Here is a 9,608-nt window from a genome sequence, read left to right as displayed (position 1 = left end):
GTTTGTTTATCTTCCACAAATAAGTGAAATCATTCGGTGTTTGTCTTTATCTGTTTGGCTTATTTCACTTAGCATAAAACCCTCAAGGTCTATCCATGTTGTTGCAAATAGCACAATTTTGTCTTTTTTATGGCTGAGTAGTGTTCCATTGTATATATATATATATATATGTATGTATGTATGTATACCACATCTGTATCCATTCATCTGTTGATGGGCATTTGGGTTGCTTCCACGTCTTGGCTATCATAAATAATACTGCAATGAACATAGCCATGCATAAATCTCTTTGAATTGTTAATTTCATGTTCTTTGGATAAATACCCAGTAGTGGGATAGCTGGGTCATATAGTAATTCTATTTTTAATTTTTGGAGAAATCTTCATACCGTCTTTTTCTTGAGGAAGACATTCCCTCAGCTAACATCCATTGCAACTCTCCTTCATTTTTTCCTTTTTTTATGTGAACTGCAGACACAGCATGGCTGCTAACAGACAAGTGGTATAGGTCCGAGCCTGGGAACCAAACTCGGGCCACTGAAGCAGAGTGTGCCGAACTTAACAACTAGGCTAGCCGGGTTGGCACTTCATGCTATTTTCCATAGGGGATGCACCAGTTTGCATTACTGCCAGCAGTGTATGAATGTTCCCTTTTCTTCACATCCTCTCCAACATTTGTTATTTCTTGTCTTACTAATCATAGCCATTCTGATGGGTGTAAGATGATATCTCATTTTGGTTTTGATTTGCATATCCTCAATAATTAGTGATGTTGAACATCTTTTCATGTGCCTATTGGCCACCTCTATATCTTCTTTGGAAAAACGTCTGTTCTTATACTCTGCCCATTTTTTAATGGGGTGGTTCGTTTTTTCTGTTGTTGAGTCATGTGAGTTCTTTGTATATTTTGGGAATTAACTCCTTGCTGGATATATGATTTGAAATTTTTTTCCAATCGGTGGGTTGTCTTTTCATTTTGGTGACAGTTTCTTTGGGTTTTCAGAAGCTTTCTATTCTGATGTAGTCCCATTTGTTAATTTTTTCTTATGTTTCCCTTGCCCGAGTAGATATGGTATTTGAAAAGATGCTGCTAAGACCCATGTCAAAGAGTGTACTGCCTATGTTTTCTTCTAGGAATTTCATGGTTTCAGGTCTTACATTCAAGTCTTTAATCCATTTTGAGTTAATTTTTGTGTGTGGTGTAAGATAATGGTCTACTTTCATTTTTTTGGTGCATGTGGGTGTCCAGTTTTCCAAATACCATTAATTGAAGAGACTTTCCTTTCTCCATTGTGTGTTCTTGGCTCCCTTGTTGAAGATTAGCTGTCCATAGATTGTAGTTTTATTTCTTGGCTTTCAATTCTGATCCATTGATCTGTGCCTCTGTTTTTATGCCAGTTCCACGCTGTTTTGATTACTATAGCTTTGCATTATGTTTTGAAGTCAAGGATCTTGAAACCTCCAGATTTGTTCTTTCTTCTCAGGATTGCTTTGGCTATTTGGGGTCTTTGTTGTTCCTTATGTGTTTTACAACACTTTGTTCTATTTCTGTGAAAAATGTCATTGGGATTCTGATTGGGATTACATTGAATCTGTAGATTGCTTTAGGTAATATGGACTTTTCAACTATGTTTATTTTTCAAATCCATGAGCAAGGAATACCTCTCCATTTCTTTATGTCTTTGATTTCTTGCAGTAATGTCTTATAGCTTTCAGTGTATAAGTCTTTAACCTCTTTGGTTAAATTTATTCCTAGATATTTTATTCTTTTTGTTGTGACTTTAAATGGGACTGTACTCTTGACTTCTCTTTCTGCTAGTTTGTTATTAGTGTATAGAAATGCAACTGATTTTTTATGTTGATTTTGTACCCTGCAACTTTGCTGTAGTTGTTGATTGTTTCTAATAGTTGTCCGGTAGATTCTTTAGAGTTTTCTATATATAGAATCATGTCATCTGCAAACAGTGAGAGTTTTACTTTTCCCTTTCCAAATTGTATCTCTTTATTTCTTTTTCTTTCCTGATTGCTCTGGCCAAAATTTCCAGTACTATGTTAAATAAGAATGGTGAGAGTGAGCACTCTCATCTTGCTCCTGTTATCCAAGAAATGGCTTTCAGTTTTTCACCATTAAGTACAAGGTTGGCTGTGGATTTGTCATATATGGGCTTTATTATGTTGAGGTACTTTCCTTCTATACCCATTTTATTGACAATTTTTATAATAAATGGATGTTGGATCCTGTCAAGTGCTTTCTCTGCATCTATTGTGATGATCATGTGTGTTTTATTCCTCATTTTGTTAATGTGATGTATCACATTGATTGATTTGTGGATGTTGTGCTACCCCTGCATCCTGGGAATACATCCCACCTAACCATGGTATGATCCTTTTAATGTATTGTTGTATTCAGCTTGGTAATAGTTTGTTGAGGATTTTTGCATCTAGGTTCATCAGTAATATTGGCCTGTAATTTTCCTTTTTTGTGTTGCCTTGTCTGGTGGTTTGGTATCAGGGTAATTCTGGCCTCATAGAATGAGTTAGGAAGCATTCCATCTTATTCAATGTTTTGGAATGGTTTGAGAAGGATGGGTATTAAATCTTCTTTGAAAGTTTGGTAAAATTCCCCAGAGAAGCCATCTGATCCAGGACTTTTTTGGGGAGGGTGCGGTTGATTACTGTTTCAATCTCTTTACTTGTGATTGGTTTATTTAGATTCTCTATTTCTTCTCGATTCAGTTTTGGAAGGTTGTATGGTTCCAAGAATTTATCCCCTTCTTCTAGGTTATCTTTTTTGTTGCATATAGTATTTCATAGTATTTTGTTATGATACTCTTTCTTTCTGTGGTCCATTGTAATGTCTCCTCTTTCACTTTTAATTTTATTTATCTGAGCCTTTTCTCTTTTTTCTTAGTGAATATGGCTAAGGGTTTGTCAATTTTGTTGATGTTCTAAAAGAATCAATTCTTAAATTCATTGATCCTTTCTATTTTTCTTTTAGTCTCTATTTTATTTATTTTTGCTCTGATTTTTATTGTTTCCCTCCTTGTACTAATTTTGGAATTTGTTTGTTCTTTTTCTAGTTCTGTTAGATGTGGTTTAAGATTACTTATTTCAGATTTTTCTTGTTTGTTGAGGTAGGCCTGTATTGTAATAAATTTCCCTCTTAGTACTGATTTTGCTGCATCTGTAAGAGTTGATATGTTGTGTTTTCATTTTCATTTGTCTCCAAGTATTTTTTTTTTTTTTGAGGAAGATTAGCCCTGAGCTGTTATCCACTGCCAATCCTCCTCTTTTTGCTGAGGTAGGTTGTTCCTGAGCTAACATCTCTGCCAATCCTCCTTTATTTTATATGTGAGACACTAGGCCTGATAAGAGGTGCATCAGTCTGCGCCTGGGATCTGAACCAGTGAACTCTGGGCTGCCGAAGCAGGGTGCATGAACTTAACCACTACACCAACAGGCTGACTCCTGTTTCCAAGTATTTTTTGATTTATTCATTTATTCAATGGTTGTTCAGTAGCATTTTGAGTATTTTTTATTTCTATTTTGATTTCTTCATTGATCCAATGGTTGTTTAGTAGCATGTTGTTTAGTCTCCACATATTTATGACTTTTACAGCTTTTTTCTTGTTGTCGATTCCTAGTTTCATAGCATTGTGGTTGGAGAAGATGTTTCATATGATTTCAATCTTCTTAAATTTATTGGGGCTTCCCTTGTTTCCCAACATATGGTCTATCTTTGAGACTGTTCCATGTGCACTTGAGAAGAATGTGTATTCTGCTGGTTTTTTTTTTTTTTTGTGGGGAAGATTGGACGTGAGCTAACATCTGTGCCAATCTTCCTCTAATTTGTACGTTGAATGCTTCCACAGCATGACTTTTTGAGTTGTGTGCCGGTCCATGCCCAGGGTCCAAACCCTTGAACCCCAGACTGCTGAAGCAGAGTGCACAAACCCAATCACTACACCACCAGGCTGGTCCCTATTCTGCTATTTTTAGATGGAATATTCTCTATATATCTATTAAGTCCATTTGGTCTAATGTTTCATTTAGGGCCACTGTTTCCTTGTTGACTTTCTTTCTGGATGATCTCTCCGTTGATGTAAGTGGGGTGTTGAGGTCCCAATGATTGTTGTGTTACTGTCAATTTCTCCCTTTATGTCTGTTAATAATTGCTTTATATACTTTCATGCTCCTGTGTTAGATGCATATATATCAATGAGTGTTATGTCTTCCTGGTGGAATGTCCCTTTTGTCATTATATAATGCCCATCATTATCTTGTCATCTTTTTTATCTTGAAGTCTGTTTTGTCTGATATAAATAAGGCTACTCCTGCTTTCTTTTGCTTGCCATTTGCCTGTAATATCATCTTCCATCCCTTCACTGTGAGCTTATGTTTGTCTTTGGAGTTGAGATGTGTTGTCTGGAGGTGGCATATTGTCATGTCTTGCTTTTTAATCTATCCATCCACTCTGTGTCTTTTGATTGGTGAATTCAATCTATTTACATTGAGAGTCATTATTGATATATGAGGGCTTAACACTGCCATTTTGTCTTTTGTTTTCTAACTCTTCTAATTTCCATTATTTCTTTTTTCTTGCATTTTTGTCTGCCATTTCAGTTTGGTGGTTTACTATAATATTTTTCTCTATTTTCTCTTGATTTATGTTTTGTGACTCTGCTCTGACTTTTTGTTTTTTGGATAGCATGAGGTTTGTATAAAAGACCTCATAGATGAGATAGCTCTTTTTCTGAAAACATCCTATCTCCATTTTTCTATGCAGGCTCTGTCCTTTTCCTCTAAATCATCTTAAATTAAGTATCTTCCATTTGTTGGTTGAAGTAAGGAGTAGCCTAAGAAATCTTTCATTTTGTTTGGTGAGTAAAAAGCAGCTGGCAGTTTCTGGGTTGCCATTTACTTTTTTTTTTTTTAATTTTGCCTGTTTTGTGGTTAAGAGACATTGATTTTACAAGCATATCTAAGGGAATGGGAGTTCTTCTTAGATTTTTTCTAGCTGTATATTTAATCCCAATATCTTATATCTAAGATATTCTGAGTTCTCCTCTTCTTTTTTTAACCATTCTTCCACCTTTTGTGTTCTCCAAAACTGGCTATTAACTAATTTCTCTGCTTTTCTCCTTTCCCACTTTCTCCTTTTCTTTTCTTTGTCCACAAATCAATGGAGACAATTTTAGAGTTAAATACCTTGTACAAAGTAAAAAAAAAGGTGTCAAGAGCTGAGTTAGGAGGGAGAAAATTCAAGATTGTATTTCTTCTTGTGTTTTAATGCTTCAGAGCCAATAGTTAGAAGTTGAAACTAAATTAAAATCTAAAAGTTTATTTTACTACTCCATCACTTGTTACCAAATATGTTCCTACTACTACCAGATTAAAAGGTAGTGAATTACTGAGATGCTAAATGGAGAAGTTAGTATGTGTGTATAAATGCAGAATCAGGATGGGAGATGTGGTTGCAGTAGAGCAGTATCTCATCATGAATAGTATCTCCTGGTCTTTTAATAAAGTTAATTTCAATAAGAGTTAGGAAAATAAACTGTTTGGGAGTAATCAATTCTATTTGCAGACACATAGACTCTTGCTGGAGAGTTTACTTGGAAAATATCAGTAGCTGGAGACAGTTGTCTCATGTGGTTTAAAAAGTCTTTCATGGAGAATCCGAAGACCCACTCAGATTGATTCCAGCTCTAATATTTAATATCAGCATGGCCCTAGTTGAATCATCTAACAATTTAACTGCAGATTTCTAATACTTAACTTGTAATTCCTTTTATTTTTCTTACTGATCTTATAAGAGCTTTGTGATAATCAAGTGAACTATTCAGTGTCTAAATATAGGTGTCAAACAAATGTTGCTGAGTAAAACAATGAATTAAAGGAAGAATAAAAGATTATTTTTTCTATCTTATCTGAGGACTCCTCAAGATTCCTGTAGATTTAGTGGGGGAAATCCAAACAGTTTTTATTTGAGGAAGTGTTTTTTTTCTTTCTCAAGGCCCTGTCTATAATTTGAAACAGATTAGCTCTTATGCTTTTAAAATCTTCTGTCTAGCCTATTTTCATCACCATTACACTTCATTGAAACCTGTTCCCTCTCTTCTGGTATTAGTGTATGGGTTTGTCCCATCCAGGCGTTGGTTAATGCCTGAGATACTTTTAAGCAACCAGCTCAACTTGGTTAGGACACTCTTCAGTAGTTAAATGAAGAGTGTCAGGCAAATAGCACCTTTACTGTTGCACCTATAAAGGGGAACATTTTTAAATGGTTAGAGCAGTTCCCCCTCCCCCTCAGATGATTTCAAGAGAGGTTTGCTTTTATGACAGTTGTGAGACCACAACTGTAAAATGTCTTATTTAGGACTCTTCTCAAAGGTAATCTCACCAAATGTTTGGTCCACCTTGGGAGTCTTAGGATCTTCATTTGTATGTTTAATAGGGTTGTTTTAATTCATGTACAGAATGAAAAAGAATTCTTTTAACTTAGAAATTCATAAAGCATAAATGATTTGCTTGATTGTGATTAAACTTGTAAGAAAGAATGAAGGTTAGATTCTCTTAGGCAGTTTCTATAGAAGAAATATAGATGAATATCAATTTTGAATGGTAGATGTAGAAGTATGGTTCTAATAGTGACTATGGATTTTTCTCTATAGGGCAATGATGAAGTCCTGAGCCCAGACTAATGGAAATGTTTCTTAAATGTGAAAATATTGTATTTAATTTTCAGACTCTGGAGTCAGACTCTCTGTGCCTGAATGCAAGCCTTACCACTCATAACTTGTGAGATTTTCAGCAAAATTGATTACTACAGACTGAACTCTATCCTCCCCAAATTCCTATGTTAAAGCTCTAACCCCAATAAGTTGGTATTCAGAGCCTGGGCCTTTGGGAGGTAATTAATTTTCTATGAGATAATAAGGTTTCATGATGAGATTAGTCCCCTTCTAAGAAGAGACCAGAAAGTGTGCTCTTCCTTTCTCTCTGTCATACAACAACATAGCAACAAGGTGGCTGCCTGCAAGCCAGGAAGAGGACAAGCAATAGGCATTGAATTGGTCAGCACCTTGATCTTGGACTACTCAGCCTCCAGAACTGTGAGAATTAAATATCTGTTGTGTAACCTACCCAGACCATGGCATTTTGTTCCAGCACCCCAAGAAGACTAAGACATTACAATTTCTTTCCTTGCCTCAACTTCTCCATCCCTGAAATAGAGACAGTAATTGTTCCTACCTTACAGTCATCTTTTTGAAAACTCTGTTATTTACTACTTGTAAATCCTCATAATGTGTCTGACACGTTGTTATCCTAAATAAATGTTAACTAGCTTTTTTCCTCCATAAAAATGCCATGAAAGTATGGATTTTCATCTGTTTGGGTCCCAGATGTATCCAACTGTTTTGTATAATGCCTAATACTTTGTAAGTGCCCTATGAAATATTTGTTGAGTGATTGAACTTCTCCAGACTCTCCTATTCTTTCTATGTAACTTAGGTTTTTCATAATCTTTTTGATTCTTTCAACTTCCCACTCTAACATTCAGCCCACAGTGACCAAAAATTGATTTATTTTTGCCTCTAATACATATAAGCAAATTTTAGAAAATTCTTTGCCTTTCTTGTTTCTCAAAGTTCAATTTTTATGTAAATGGTTTCCATCTGCTTTATCTCTATAATAAATATTACTCTATTCTTATTTGCTATTTTACAAACCAAAAATGTTACACAAACAAGTTTTCTCCATCTTCAAACATTCCTGCTTGAGTTGGTGAATTCTATGTGAAGCTATATTGGAAGGGAATTTCTAGATCTAGAAAGAGTTCTAGTTTGAGGAGAACTCTAAAAGCAGGTCCCGTTTGAGGAGAACTCTAAAAGCAGGTCCCCTTTATACTCAGAAGGCATATATCATGGTTAGTGCTTTCAGAATATCATCAGAATTCTCCCAGTTACCATAGGTTAAGTATATAATGTAGGATAGATACTTTCACAATCAGTATTAATTTGCATCACACAATGTGGCTTCTTTGAGGGTATCTGCATATTTCCTGTGAGGATCCATTAAAACGAAGACTCTAGCCATCATTTTGGAAAGATTTTCAACACCTGAGTTAGTGGCAATGACAAACAATTTGAATTTTGCCTTCAGTATTTTCCAGGCCTTTGCAACTGATATCATTAACAATCTATTCTCTTTTTCTGCTTCTTTTGAGTGTGTTTTTTGTGTAACATTCTAACCCTTGATAACTCTACTATTTGCAATCTCCATCTTTTGTTCTCTTCCTTATCCAGGTCTTTTCAATAAAACTTTCTGCATTGGCTGGGCCCTGGCTGAGTGATTGTTTGTCCACTCCCACTTTGGCGGCTCAGGGTTTCACCGGTTCTGATCCTGGGCATGGGCATGGCACTGCTCATCAAGCCATGTTGAGCTGGCGTCCCACATAGCACAACTAGAAGGACCTACAACTAGAATATACAACTATGTAGGGGGGAGTTGGGGAGAAGAAGAAGAAAAAAAATCCAAAAATTTGCAACAGATATTAGCTTAGGTACCAATCTTTAAACAAAAAAGAAACTTTTGTGCAATTGGGGAAATGCTGTATATCTGTGCTTTACAATATGTTAAACAGCAACCACATATGGCTATTGAGTACTTGAAATGCAGCTAGTGAGACTAAGGAACTGAAATTTTAATGTAATTAAGTTAATTCTGAATTAAATTTATATAGCCATATATGACTACTGGCTATCTGATTGGACAGCACATTAGGACTGATAAATGAAAGAGGCCAAAGCATTTTGATAACCTTATATTATTCTTGGGCTTTCAATGCATATGAAGTGACTCAGTCCAGCAGCATCATATGTTTAAAGACTCAGATTCTTTTAGATCAATGTATGACTAAAAATAAATGCAACCCTGGGAGTCAATAAATAATGTCTCATCAACCTTAGACACTTTATATTTATTACTGATTGGCAAAGTTCTTGCTGAAACTACTAGTCCCGGGAAGAGCATTTTCCATAATAGAAAAGTGATTCTAAAAAATTTCCCCTATTTTCCACACTAGGCAACTCTAACGTAATCAGTTTCTTCAAAACAGTTACTCGATCATTAGAGGGTAAGTCAGGAGAAGTCCTGGTCTTGTTGAATTTCAGCCAAAAGGACTAATTGACAAGGTCTTTTCTGGTTTCCCTGCCAAAAAGTATGGCAGGCATTTTTATAGTCCTTCTCCAGTCACCACATCCCCTCAAATGCATACCATATAACTCAGTTTCTGCTTGCATAAATAAATATTTCAAGATTGTTTTATTGCCCGTAGAAAGTATGCTTACTCTTCAAAGATCTCTCTTCTTGTCAAAAATATCAAAATTCCTGTGACATGAAAAGCATTCACAAGATGAGTGAAATATTTTATAAGTGCTCATTCTTCTTTGGTCTAGTACAAATGATTTAACAAAGTGATTCTGACTTATAAACCAAAAACCATTTAAACAAAAAAAGACAAGCAAGAAAACCTTTGCATTTGGAAAAGCAAACGGACCTCAGAAGAGGTAGGAAAATATGTGTGAAGCCAAAGAAATTTTCAAC

The sequence above is a fragment of the Equus caballus genome, chromosome 1 (assembly GCF_041296265.1).
Source record: "Equus caballus isolate H_3958 breed thoroughbred chromosome 1, TB-T2T, whole genome shotgun sequence".
NCBI lineage: Eukaryota > Metazoa > Chordata > Mammalia > Perissodactyla > Equidae > Equus > Equus caballus.
Note: the sequence above shows the minus strand (reverse complement) of the source record.